This window comes from Chrysochloris asiatica, unplaced genomic scaffold (assembly GCF_000296735.1).
Source record: "Chrysochloris asiatica unplaced genomic scaffold, ChrAsi1.0 scaffold00075, whole genome shotgun sequence".
Lineage (NCBI taxonomy): Eukaryota > Metazoa > Chordata > Mammalia > Afrosoricida > Chrysochloridae > Chrysochloris > Chrysochloris asiatica.
The window spans coordinates 3,333,954-3,348,968 of record NW_006408593.1 but is presented as its reverse complement, the minus strand read 5'-3'; the positions used below and the strand labels follow the sequence as shown (position 1 = coordinate 3,348,968).

Genomic DNA, 15,015 nt, shown 5'->3' with positions numbered 1-15,015 from the left:
TTATGTGTATTCCTCAGAACCTGTTTTTGCTGCACTTATTTACAATTTCCCACATCTCGTCCTCCCTTCCCCGATTGCCATATTTTTCACAGGAGATCTCAATTCCCTAAAGAACTGGTCTAGGATATTTTGTAAGAATTCTGTTACACTTTGAGATTTTTATGGTGAATTCTAGTGGTGAGATCCAGTCTATTTTGTCTCTTCTTTTTCTTTCTTTCTTTTCTTTTTTTAACTCATGCCCTTATGAAGTAGCCCAACGGGGAATGCAATATTAGAAATAGATTTTTAAGAGGAACAAGGAAAAAATGCAAGATCTTATATTTTTCATGTAATAACCTGTTCTGTATTTATGAGGAGGACCATTCTATGGAAAAGAAAAGAAAGAAAAAAATAAGAAAAAAAAACAAAAAACAAATAATTTGCATATGAGCATCTATAAAACCCATGATCTTTTCAACAACTCTAGAACCAGAATTTGTAGTTCAAATGCTAAAATAAGATTATAAATAAAATATTGTTGGTTTTTCTGTACCTGGACAAAACTCATTTGTAGTATAACTCAAATGTGAGAAACTTGAAAGTGATCAGATTGCCTCCTTTCTAAGAAAGAAAATACTACAGTATTCTGCATTCATGGTGTGGATCTTTGCAGGATCCGATTTTGTTCATTGTATTTTCAATCTATAGTCAAAGATGCTGTGGTATTTTTTTTTTCTTTCCTTCTCATTAAGGGTACTCTGTTCAATGGTAAGATTAAAAGGTAATAATTCTGTAAAGTAAATTCAATACTACTTGGAAGAAAGTTTCAGTATAATTTATTCACTGTCTCCTAAATAAAATTCCATTGACTAGATGCAATGCCATCACAGATCATGAAAGTATTACAGATCATCCATAGCTGGAAAATAATTTTTGCTGCTAAATGTCAGCAAATTCAGTTCACTTCGCAAAATTTGTTACAAAAGACCTACTGTGTGCTAACCTTTAGTGCTGTGGATACACACTTGACAAGACCTGATTTCTGCCCTTGAATTACTCACAATTCATATGAAATATGTTTTAGAAATAATCTCATCTTATTCCTGGGCCAGCTTTAATTTTATTGTTGGGTGGAAGGTTGTAAATTGGGACTTGGGAGTTTCAAACTATCAAGTTACTGTTATGACAAGAATAGAAGCCTTATGTTCTTTAAGAGCTCTCTTCTTCCCAGTGCAGAATTATTGAGTCAGTGGGTCAGCACTTGGTTGCTAGCCATAAAGTAGTAAAGCCGTAAAGCTCCTCTGAAGGTGAAAGCTGTGGCAATCTCTGTAAGGTTACAGCCTTGGAAACCCTATGTGGCTGTTCTAGTCTGTCCTAAAGGGTCACTGAGTCTTAATTAACTCAACAGCAATGAGTTTTTTTAAGGGCTTTTTTTAGGGCTTAAGGAAGTATTCTGACTGATGGATATATATGTAGAGATAGCAATAATACAATGAATGGTAATTCATTCATTAGGAACATATTTTAAGGAAGTAGTGTAGTGGTGGTGTGCTGTGGAGTCGGTCTGACTCATATTGACCCTGAATAGGTTTTCTGAAGTTGTAAATCTTTACAGGAGTAGAAAGCTTCATCTTTATCCCGCGGAATGGCTGGAATTTTGAACTACTGACCTTAAAGTTAGCAGCCTGACTCGTAACCACTAAACTACCAAAGATCCTTATTTTAAAGAAGTGGGGGTAGGCATTTAGGTAACAGAAAATGCATGAACTTTCTGGTATAAAAATTTTTAAAAAAAAGGAACTTGCTGGTTTCCACTTTGAGATATCGGAAGTATATTCGCTGTTCCTCGGAAACCCTAGGGTAAGGTCGATATGAGTCAGAACACACTCGCCAGCACTTAACAACAACAAATACAGTAAAATCTGTGAATTCTGGTATCTCTGTATAAAAAGGAAAACTCAAATATTTTCCACTAACAAAAGAGCTCTGTAGAATGAGTTCTGCATGGGTAACCTCAAGGTTATCAGTTCAAATCCACCAGCCACTCTTGGAAACACTAGACAGGGCTGCTATGAGTCAGACCAATTGGATGGCAATTAACAATAGAGAGCAATAGGAAAGTGGCAAAACTGTATCCTGTCAAAGATAGAAAACTTACTAGAACCAGAAAAAAATGTAGTAAAAAAGGTCGTTCCATTGAATTCTGGGTTCACAGTTTTCAGTATATTAAAATTTTCTTACTAAAAAATTCTGTATCTATGTGAAGCAAAGTTTTTGAAAACTGTTTGTTTTGCGTTGTTAAGTGACAACAGGACAGTTCTGACTCATAGTGACACTATATAGGGTTTCTGAGGCTTTAAATCTTCACAGGAGAAGAAAGTCTCATTTCTCTTCTGGAGCGGCTGGCCAGCTACAACCTTGTGCTTATGTGTACAGAGCCACGGCACACACTTCTTATTCCTGAGCCTTGAAACCTGACATCTCGTTGGTAAAACCAGGATTGACCAAGCTGGAGAAAATTTCAGTTCTGAATAGATAACTAGCTTGGTTATAAACACAGAACAGTGAAACCTCACACTGGAGTTTTGTAGTATCCAAGTGTAAAAGACTGAATCATGACTAACAAAACCTAAAGAGCACTAACATGGGGAAAGGGGAAAGCAAATGAATAAGCCCACACAGGAGTCAAGCTTTTATATTTCTATCTACCATTCTGTATTGGCTTTCTCCTCTTCATCTTCTTTCCTTTGTTAGGAACACAAACCACGTTTGCTTTTTCTGTAGAAAAGGCCCAAGGAAAGGGAAAACATGTTGGCTGTCATCTTTCACATTGTTCAGTGTTGAGTCCATACAACATACTGAAAAGATGCATAACACACTTACACACACACAAGACACAAATATTCTACAGCAGCAAATAAGGGTTAGTATAAAGAAGATTGGTAGAAGTCAAGAGGAAAAGCAAGCCTGCTTTGTCGCTTTGGCTTGTGCTCATTGAACTCTGTTTATCTTTGCTCCTGGTGAACCTTTTCACTTTGAGCTGATAATTCTTATGGGGTTCATCTTAGCACACAATCCTCTTAACTACTAAATAAAAGGAAAGGTGTTCAAACTAAAAATGTTTACCGTGATGCCGAATTGGTTAAGTTCTAGGCTACTAATCAAAAGGTTGGTGGTTGGAATTTACCTAGTGGCTCCATGGGAAAAAGACCTCACAATACAATCCTATAAAGATTGGTGTGTTTGTTATTTGTCTTCGAGTCAGTTCTGACTCATAGAGACCTTGTATAGGGTTTCCAAGGAGTGGCTGGTAGGTTTGGACCACCATCTTGAAAGTTAGCAGTTAGGTGTTTATCTTACTGCACCACATAATAGAAAATTCTATGAGGGGCAGTTCTACACTGTCGCATGGGATTGCAATGAGTCAAAACCCAACTTGATGGCACCTAGCAGGAGGAGATTATGATTGTTGCACTGAATACATTCAAGAAAAAAAAAAAAAAAAAAATTGGTGGCAAGTAAGCCAAATATGGCATCCATAATAAATTTAGAAACCCTGGACAAAAATTATTTGTTGGAGGTTTTAGAGTCAATAGGTGGAATGCTATAAATGCATTATTATTTTTTAAACTAGCAAAATTGAAATAATCTCTAGATAACATTCTGATGAACCAGTATGTCTACATTTGCCCTGCATATTATGCTTGGCCCGGGTCCATCAGTAGATGAGCTGTTCTAATGTGTTAAGAGATGGTCACATGCAGTGAGTTTATTTGATTCAACAGAAAGCTCATTTGATTGTTTAAACATCTTTTACATCATGGAGCAAAACACAATTCTGTCTTCACTGCTTTCCTTTTTCTGTCCAAAGGCAATCAGGCAGCTGTTTTCTGAAATATTCATTTGCACCAAAGTACGTTATTCATAACTAACAGATAACTCAGTTTTAATGTAGTAGATTTTTTTTCTTTGAAAGGTATGTAATTTGCTTCAGGAAAACACCAGTGGTGCTTTTAAAAGAAGACTCTCCAGCATCTTCTTCTATTATAAAATCTTCCTCTTACATACCTGGCCAAGACCTCAGTGTTCTAAACTATACTGAATGTTTCTAAAGGCATTTGTTTCACAATGGATATGGTATAGCCCACACTAGGGACCCACCTAAAGCTTTAAAATGCTCCCCCTTTTTTCTGAATATTCTGGGGTCAAATGTTATTCTCCCCAAAGATTACAATGAGTATTTCAAACTAGAACATGGGTGAACGTGTGTTTGAAGAAGAAAATGCTGTTACTTTATGATTGCTCTCAGGCCTTATAATCAAAGAGTCAAAATTTAGGACATTATTTGAGACCTGCATAACAGGAAATTCTGAAGCAGATATGGTGGAAACACTTGCTAATGAAAGGGTTATTTATGAGAAAGAAAGAAAAGAATGAAGGCCCTTTTAGAACTGATTTACTGAAACATGAAAAAAATATTAAGTGGATGGCCCCTGGGTGTCCAACATTTCCAGGGCAAACATTGAGCAAGGTAGGGGGAAAAAACCTTAGCCTTTTATCCTTTTGGGATATTATACAAGATATTTAAATAAGCATAAGGGTCAGATGAGTGCTTATGTACATGAAATGCTAGAGCAATGTAATTTTAAGCAATGTATTCAAATATTTGCTGCTTCATTTGATCAGTTTTCACAAGAATATTGAAGATAATCACATTTTTAAATATCACAGACAAAACATGTGAATGAATGGCTGGCTGGATTAGGATTCATATTTTCTAAGTCCTCATGTGTTTACTGAATACGGTAGCACACAATCAAATCTCTTTTAAAAACTTCTCCCCATAACTATATGTATCGCTCTATTTTGTTAGAATGAGATTTTTGTACAAAATCTGCTTCTGATGAACTGAGTCTACAAAGTTGCCTTCTAAAAATCAAGGTATCTTCTATACTTTTTCTTATCCTCTAAGAAGAAGTATGAGTTTCTAAAATCTTTATGTTGTGTAGGAACCAGCTGTGCCCTCGTCATCTCATGCTGAGTCAGGATATGGCATAAACTACATCTGCCTCTCTGAGAGAAAAAGGAAATCTCGTAGAATTAATGATAGTGCACTGTCAATTAAGATGCAAATTTAGATGTTGTGTGAAGCATTCTCACAGCACACACTGGTTCATGGCATTCTGTTTCTGAAAGTACTGCAAGCAGAACTGAGATTTCAATCTCTGTTAACATTATCTGAGGAAAATATAACAGTTGCATATAAAATGAAATAATCAAAAATAAAAAGTGTTTAGCGGCAGTAAGGGAAACTAACCCTATCCATTTTGCTTTTGCCTAGGGAAAATAGACAAATAAAAAGAGAAAAAAAAATAACTGGGATGGGAGGAGGAAGAGGCAAGACAAGTAATAAATGAAGCTATTTTAGTGAGATCATGTGATATTGGATGAGTCCTTCTGTTTCGTATCTTTTATTGCACACAGTAACCGAGCATACCTGCATCCTCCTGGCTCTAAGATTGTACTGAAAGCTGTGGGTTAATGCGCCAGACTGCAAAGCATTTTGAACGGCAAAGTCGGCGGTTCAAGCTCACCAGCTGCTCCTCGGAAACTCTATACAGGATCACTATGGGTCGAAACTGACTCGAAACTTAATGACAAGGACCTACAACAAAATGTCAGACCATGAAGTTAAAATATTTGGTCTTGTAATTTAATTTCTTTTAGGATTACTAATCCTATACTTTAAAACATATATAAAGCTGAATTGCTGAATTGGAGCTTGTTCAAGTTGGCATCAATCCCCATGTTATCTTGGCAGAGATGAGAATATGGCCTTTTATCTGAAGGAAAAGGAGGGTTCAATGTTTGAAAAAGAGGGACTGATCACTGTGGTGTCTGGACCCCACTCTGATCTAGGTTCTCTAACCCTGAGAACTTGGTAGAACATCCACCTAGTTCAGCTCCAAGATAATGTGATGAGAAGCCATTAAGGAGTTTATTATTGGCATTTATTCTATTGAGAAGTCTTCTGCATGACAATTAGTAAATTTCCTCACTTCTCCAGTCCTTAGTTTCACATTAAAAGAGATAAACACAAAGTGGAACTCAAAATTGCTATTTGAACAGTTTCTAGTTTCCTTAGGTGTATAGTTCTGTAAGAGAAATGGCTGAAGCCTCAATTCCACTAAATAATTGAACTATACTTATGGTGTGTATGTATGTGTGTATATATATATACATACACATTTTTATTAAAAAATTGTTTTGGTGAAGAATGCGGTCTTTACTGCTCTGTGACGAATGGCGTTCAGAGGCTCTTCGCAGGGCTGGTGGGCTTCCTGTTCATCATCCCCGGCTTCTGGCCGAGGCACATGGTACTAGATCTGCGGATCACTGCCATGCGCAGATCATTGCCATGCGCAGATCAGGCCGGTACTTGTTCTTGGGATTACGTATCTGTTGTTGCTGTGCGTGGTGCGGGAATTCTTGTTAATCGTGGCTGGTTTCACCTGGCTGACCTTCGCTTCGAGACCACCACAACCGCTTTGCAGTCGGCGGCCAGCTCCACACCCACTCTTGCTGTGAACCAGCTGTTTGTAGCGGGAAGAGTTGCGGGCCTTTTAAGTTATTGGGTAGGTGCTGTACGTGTCTGCTTGTTCCTCTTGATCCGGAGACTGGAGCAATTCTTTACGACCATCCATTGCAGATACGCGGACATGGGCGTCCTCTCCCAGCGGCTGCCGGAGACGGAGACTCATTATGGTATATTTTATGATAGATACTTTCACGGCCATTACTATGAAATTCGAAATCAAATGATTTCTAATAACTAGGGAATTCAAGAGTTACTGTACTAATTGAATTATTATGAGAAAATAGATTAATCTTTCTGGTCCCACCTGTAAAAAAAAAATGCTTCAAAGGTCTAAAGTTGAAATGGACTTCCGGGTCTTGTGAGTAGCTCTTTTTAAGAAAGCAACGTTTTACAAAACAGAAGAGAGAATGATAAAAATTTGACTTTTTAGCAGCCCCCAAGAAGACTAATTCTGCTTATAAAGCTGCGTCTCACTCTTGATAAATGAGTAGTGATAATAAATTTCCATTAGTTCTGACCATCAGACATCATTTGTTGTTGTTGTTGTTGTTAAATGCCATCGAGTCGGTTCCGGCTCATAGTGACCCTGTATAGGGTTTCCATGGAGCGACTGGTGAGTTTGAACCACCAATCTTGTGGTTCAAACCAACCTTGTAGTTCAGTGTTTCATCTCACAGCGCAACACCAGGACCTCTAAAACATCATGTAACTCTATTCTAATCTGAAAGTTTTTCAAAAGTCTTGCATAAAAGTCATGCTAGACTGAACCACAAGGTTGGCAGTTTAAACCCACCAACTGCTCCTCAGAAACCCCATACAGGGTCGCTGTGAGTCAGAACTGATTCGACGGCACTTAATAATATGTGGAAGTATATTTTATGCCTGATTTTCATCTCTCAAAATGTTTTTAGATTTTTCAAAACTATAAAAGCAGAATCTGTCATTGATGCTCAACAGTTTCTTGTACAATGTGGAATTCAACCCTAAACACTTGGCTAGTTTATCTAGATTATTTCCCTAGCATTGTGGAGGTAAGGGAGACCTGGAGGGGTAGGGCTAGTAACTGCAAGGTTAGCAGAGTGAATCCTCCAGCCGCTCAGTGGGAAAGAAATTCTGGAGTCCCTCTGTGGCACTGCAGAATAATGTACTGGACTGTAAGGTCGACTTGAACTGAAAGGTCGGTAGTTCAAACTTCACCAGCCACTCCTCAGAAACCCTATACAGGGTCACTGTGAGATGGAACCAACTGGACGACACTTTATAACAACAACATAGCATGTACAAGTGAGAAGAATGAGGAATGTGACAATATTGAGAAATAGCTAAAAAATATATACAAGGTACTACAAAGAATTCATGGAAAAATTCAATGTATACAAGAACTTTTAAAAGTCCTTTCATGTATGCTATTCTTTTTATTATTATTATTATTAAATTTTTATTGTGAATTGAGTGAAATTTTATAGGGCAGATGGTTAGCTTCACATTCAACCAATCAAGTACTTTGTTTCATTGCAATGACTATAATCCCCTCCATGTACCATCAGTTAACAGTATTTCTCTCTATGAATTTTAGATCTTTTTTTTTTCTTTTTTTTTAAAGCACTCATACATGTATAATAATTTAAACCATCAAAGGGCACATTCTTCAAGTGTTCCTCCTGGGTGCCAGCTTTCAATCCTTCTCTTTCCATGAATCTAGAGTCCTTAGCTGTTCCCTCTCTCCATGTCCCCATCTCCGCCTCCATCTCTGGTGTCCCTGCTTCTCTGGATAAGGTCCCACATTCTGCTTGTGCTCTTCTCCCTTATGGTCCTAGGGTCCTCTGTTTCTGGACTGTAAGATTAACTACTCTCCCATTTTTGTTATAAAATGTCTAACTTTACAGTTGTGACAGTCACAATTAGTCATGACAAAAATTACTCTCTACTGAATCATAAGAATCGTATCCCCATTGCTTTTTATCAGACCTGCCTAGATAAGATGAAAACTGTTCAGTAGGGATTCTATCTTTGCCCCCAACACTCATAAACTAAACTCCTTCCTGAAACCTTGTAAGCCAGTCACTTCATACCTTTATCGCCCTCCCATTTTAGGTAGCTAATGACTAAGTTGGGGAGTCCTGGTGTGGCGCTGTGAGTTAATGCACCAGACTGCAAAGCTGTTTGAACTGCAAGGTCGGCGGTTCAAACTCACCAGCTGCTCTTCATAAACCCTATACAGGGTTGCTGTGGGTCGGAACCAGCTCGACGGCACTTAACAACAACAACAACGTCTAAGTTGCCCATCTCTATCTACCCTGTATACAGAGGGGATAGCATTGATACTTTATGTAAAGACTCCTTCTTTCTCTGTTAGTATTTTGAGCTACTAGCTCCATGAATATAGGTTAAGTTCATCAAATTGTAGCAATTTACCCTCATTTCTTTCATTAAAAAGTTTTATTTTTTTAAAAAATTTCCTCTAGTTGAGTTCTGATTATCAAGCCATCATGCTAAGTCAAATGGGTACTATCTGCAAGTTTTTGCATTCTTGTATATCTCCCCTCACTTCATGTCAGCTGGATGCTTCACTCTCAGCTTATGCCCTCTGTGGCTGTGTCCTTGTCCGTGGGCTCAGGTGTTCCCAGGTTTCACCACACTTTGGACCAACCAGCCCTTCCTCTTTTCTCTCTCATCTCCAGGTCAGTGGGAGTCTATGGAATGTGGTTGAACTCAGCCCATTTCTTCATTGCTGCTTTTCCCCCTTGTCCACTCACCAGTAGACCAATGTGGTCACCAGCAAGCTTAAATGCCTGCTCATGTGTTCCCCTTGAGTTTCAATCTTAGAGGGGGTGTGTGTCCTGAAGGGACTTGATTGCTTGCCTTGATGGCTTCACAGCGAACAACTTGCTTATTCTTTTTTTTTTTTTTTTTTTTTTCCCACTCCCCTCCTATTGCTACAAAACACCCACCTTTACATGTCCAACCCTCACAATCAGTCCTGATAACAATTACACACCATTGTAAGCCCCATACAGACAGATTGGATACTACTCAGTGGAGATTCTAACTTCCTCTGCACCCTCTGGATCTAGGCTGCCTCTTGAAAGCTTGTAAGCCAGGCACTTCTTGCCTTTGTAGGCACTCCCCCCCGCCCCTTTTGGGTAGCCAATGTCCATGTCCAAGTTGCCTATCCTTGTCTACTCTGTGTATGGAGGGGGTGAGAATGATCCTCACTGTAAATATTTGTTCCCTCTTTTGAGCTATTGCATCCATAGGTGTAGGTCAAGTTCATCACGTATCAGATTACTCTTTTTTTTTTAACTTGTTTATTCTTGTAGTAGCTAATCATACTGCCATTTTTGTTTGGGGTTTTTCCTGATGATCTTTCTTTGAAAATGTATCTTCTGTTACTCTAGCTGTTCCAGGCTGGTCTACTTGTCCTTTCTAGTGGGTATGTCCCACCTCAGAAGGTTCTGGATGGAGGTCAGGATTCCACCTAAGATTCTATACAGTACAAAGGCTCCACAAGAGGCCAATTTCACTGGGAAAGTTCTAGAACCCCTTTTTGGTATTCCAATCAGTTATAGACTGAAGACTGGCTTACAAGCTGTCTATAATCATGTTTCATGACATTCCTTTATATCCCACTCCAATGTCTATTTTACAGTAGTAGGCTCTGGTAGTGTAGTGGTTACGAATCAGGCTGTGAGCCGCAAGGTCAGCAGTTCAAAACTACCAGCTGTTCCGTGGGAGAAAGATGAGGCTTTCTGCTCCCGTAAAGATTTACAGCCTTGGAAACCCTGTGCAGGGTCGCTATGAGTCGGAACCGACTCTACGGCACATAACAACAACAACAAGGCAAGGAAAACCAATATTCATAAGACAGTCAAGCATCGTAGTATTATATCCCCTCTTCAGACTATGCCTCGATCCATGTGTCACAGAGCCCTGCTGTTCCAAAGTTGAGCATGCATAACTACGTAACATCTGTCCCATTTAGCCCATGCAAACCTGTCTCAGTGTTCCCCTATCTACCTTGTTCTTCCATCTCCTCCCACTTCTTGTGTACTGCCCTCCCTAACACCTAAACTATGATGTGTCTGCCCTCTACCCTGTGCTCTACAGTCGCCTCCCTCCACTTCACACAAAACATCCTACCCCACTCCCACCGGTAACCAACAATTTTTTTTTTTCCCCTTTTAATATGGGTATCTTTTCTTAAGGTTTTACAATCATGATCTTATGTAATATTTATCCTTTGTGACTATTTTCACTCAGCATAATGTCCTCTAGGTTCATCCATGTTATGTGGTGGCTTACAGTCTTCAAGGTAGCATAATATTCCATTGTGTGTGTGTACCAAAGTTTGTTTATCCATTCTTCCATTGATGGGCACTTAGGCTGTCTCCATCTTTTTTGCTATTGTAAATAGTGCTGCTGTGAACATCGGTGTGCATATATCTATTCGTGGTATGGCTCATATTTCTTGTGTATATATACCAAGTAGAGGACTTTTTGGATCATATGGTATTTCAATTTCCAACTTTCTGAGGAAGCGCCATACTGTTTTCCAGAGTGGTTGGACCATTTTGCATTCCCACCAGCAATGTCAGAGGGTCCCAGTCTCTCCACATCCTCGCCAGCATATATCGTTCTCAACTTTTTTCAACTTTGTTGCTATTGCTGGTGTGAGATGATGTCTCATTGTTGTTTTGATTTGCATACTCCCGTGAAGAGTTTCAGCCTCAGAAACCCTGTACAGGGTCGCTTTTTGTCGGAACTGACTCGACAACACTTAACAACAACAGCAACAGTGGCTAGTGATCGTGAACATTTCTTCATGTATTTGTTGGCTACCCAAATGTCTTCCTTGGTGAAGTGTCTGTTCATGTCCTGTGCCCATTTTTTTAATTGGGTTACTTGTCTTTTTCATGTTAAGGTGTTATAGTTTCCTATAGATTTTAGAAATTAATCTCTTGTCTGATATGTCATTGCAAAAGATTTTTTCCCATTCCATGGGCTCTCTTTTTACTCATTTGATGAAATTATTTGATACACATAAGTTTCTAATTTTTAGTATGTCCCAATCACCTATTTTGCCTTCTTTTGTTTGTATAATTTTCGTAATATTTGTTAGTCTTTGTGTGCCCTGGATTAGAGCCCTTAAATTTGTTCCTATGTTTTCCCTGATGTCCTTTATAATTCTGGGATTCACACATAGGTCTTTACTCCATGCTGAGTTGATTTTTGTATAGGGAGTGAGGTAAAGGTCTTGTTTCAGTCTTTTGCATATCCTTTTCCAGTTCTGCCAGCACTATCTGTTGATGAGACTATCTCCACCCCATGCGATATACTTAGGTCCTTTGTCGAAAATTAGTTGGCTGTATGTGGATGGGTTAATTTCTGGATTGTCAATTCTGTTCTATTGATCTATGTATTTTTTATTGTACCAGTACCAAGCTGTTTTGACCACTGTAGCTGTGTAATAAATTTTGAAATCAAGGAGTGAGAGGCCTCTAACATTGCTCCTCTTCTTAAGTAGTGCTTTGCTTATCCTGGGTCTCTTTCCTTTCCATATAAAGTTTGTAATTGTTTTTCCATGTCTCTAAAGAAGGCCGTTGGAACCTGGATTGTGATTGCGTTATATATGTAGATTGCTTTGGGTAGAATTGACATTTTCACAGTGTTAAGTCTTCCTATTCAGGAGCATGGTACAGTCTTCCATTTTTGTAAGTCTCTTTTGGTTTCTTGTAGTAGTGTTTTGTAGTTTTGTTTGTATAGGTCCTTTGTTTCTCTGGTTACATTTATTCCCAAATATTTTATCCTTTGTGCAGCTATTGTAAATGGTATTGCTTTCCTAATTTCCTTTTCAGCATTGTCATTATTAGTATATAGAGGAGTCCAACTGATGTATATATGTCGATCTTGTACCCTGTCACTTTGCTGAATCTTCCAATGAGTTCCAGTAGGTTTCTTTGCTGAGTCTTTGGGGTTTTCTATGTATAGGATCCTATCATCTGCAAATAGAGATAGTTTTACTTCCTCTTTGCCAATTTGGATGCCTTTAATTTCCCTATCTTGCCTTATAGCTCTGGCTAAGACTTCCAAAACAATATTGAATTGTTGTTCTTAAGTACAGTGAAGCTGATTCCTACTCATAGTGACCCTGCACAGGGTTTCTGTGGTTGTAAATCTTTAAAGGAGCAGAATGCCTCACCTTTCTCCCACAGAACGGCTGGTAGATTCGAGCTGCCGGCCTTGAGATTACTATTCCAATTTGTAACCACTACGCTAGCAGAAAGGAGTTCTGGTAGCATAGTGGTTACCAATCGGGCTACGAACCGCAAGGTCAGCAGTTCGAAACTACCAGCTGTTCCGTGGGAGAAAGATGAGGCATTCTGCTCCAGTAAAGATTTACAGCCTTAGAAACCCTGTACAGGGTCACTATGACTTGGAACTGACTCCAGGGCACACAGCCACTACACCACCAGAGGAGGTGATAAAAGACATACTGATTCAGTACCTGTTCACAAGGGGAAGGCTTTCTGTTTCTCTCCATTGAGAGTGATGTTAGCTTTTGCTTTTGTATATACATTCTTAATATGTTGAGGAATTTCCCTTCAATTCCTACTTTGAGGAATGTTTTTATCAGGAATGGGTGTTGGATTTTGTCAAATGCCTTTTCTGCATCAATCGATATTATCATGTGGTTCTTTTTCTTTTTCTTATCTGTATGGTGAGTTACATTGATTGTTTTTCTAATGTTGAACCATCCTTTCATCCCTGATATGAATCGCAGTTGGTCATGATGTATTCTTTTTTAATATGTTGTTGAATTCTGTTGGCTAGGATTTTGTTGAGAATTTTTGCATCTGTGTTCATGAGGAATATTGGTCTATAACTTTATTTCTTAGTGATGTCCTTCCCTGGTTTTGATATGATGATTATGCTTGCTTCATAGAACATATTGGGAAGTTTTCCATCCTTGTCTATATTCTGGAATAATTTGAGTAGAATTGGTGACAGCTCTTCCCTGAATGTTTGGTAAAATTCACCATCTGGACCTGGACTTTTTTTGGTTGGGAGTTTTTTGATGACCTAGTCAATTTCTTCCTTTGTTATAGGGCTGTTCAAGTTTTCTACTTCAATCTGTGTAAGTTTAGTTTGGTCATGTTTTCTAAAAATGTATCCATATCCTCTAGGTTTTCAAATTTGTTGGAGTACAACTCTTCATAATATTGTTATTATCCTTTTTATTTATATTGGTTCTGTAGTTACAGCACCAATGTGGTTTCTTAATGTATGTTATTTGTGTCTTCTCCCTCTTTTCTTTTGTTAGGTTTGCCAACGGTTTATAAATTTTACTAATTCTTTCAAAGAACCAGTTTCTTGTTCTGTTGATCCTTTCTATAGTTTTTCTGTTTTTTATCTCGTTTATTTCTGCTCTTTATTATTTTGTTTATTCTGTTGACTGTAGGTTTACTTTGCTGGTCTTTTTCTAGTTATTGGAGATGTTGTGTTAATGTGTTGATTTTGGCTCTATCTTCGTTTTGGATATGTGCATTTATTGCAATAAACTGTCCTCTCAGCACTGCTTTTGCCATGTTCCAAAGATTATGGTATGTTGTGTTTTTGTTCTCATTTGTTTCTAAGAACTTTGTGAATTCACATTTTATTTATTCTACAACCCATTCGCTTTTCATCAGGGTGTTATTCAATTTCCATATATTTGATTGGATCCTTCGTCTTTCTATTGTTGATTTCTAATTTTATAGCACTGTGGTTTGAGAAGATGCTGTGTAATATTTTGATGTTTGTAAATTTATGGAAACTTGTTTTGTGGCCTAACACATGGTCTACTCTGGATAATGTTGCATGTGAACTGGAAAAGAAAGTTTATTGTGCTGTTGTTGGGTTTAATGTTCTGTACACATCTATGAGGTCCAGTTGGCTGATTGTATTGTTTAGTTCTTCTATGTCTTTGTTGAGTTTCTTTCTGGTTGTTCTATCCATTTTCGAAAGTGGGGTATTAAAATTGCCCACTATTGTTGTAGATTTGTCAGTTTCTTTCCTCAAATCGATTAGAGTTGTCATTGTTCTTGTCAGGTGCCATCGAGTCGGAACCTACTCATAGCGACCCCATGCACAGCAGAACGAAACAATGTCTGATCCTGGGCCAACCTCACTACCGCTGTCACACTTGACGCCCTCAGTGATGCCACCTGGCTGATCCATCTCGTTGGGGGTCTTCCTCTGTTTCTCTGACCCTCCATCTTACCCAGCATGACATCCTTCTCCAGCGACTGTTCTCTCCGGACAATGTGTCCAAAGTATGAGAGACGAAGTTTAGCCATCTTGGCCTCCAAGGAGCACTCTGACTGTACTTCTTCCAAAATAGAGCTATTGGATCTTGTGGCAGTCCATGGCACTTTTAGTATTCTCCTCCAACACCACAA

The 15,015-nt window shown here is 38.6% G+C and overlaps 1 pseudogene; it reads right to left on the bottom strand.

Annotated features, from left to right (window-relative positions):
- Nucleotides 1-6,289: 6,289 nt before the first annotated feature.
- Nucleotides 6,290-6,700, bottom strand: LOC102824854 (annotated as a pseudogene).
- Between the last annotated feature and the right edge of the window lie 8,315 nt (nt 6,701-15,015).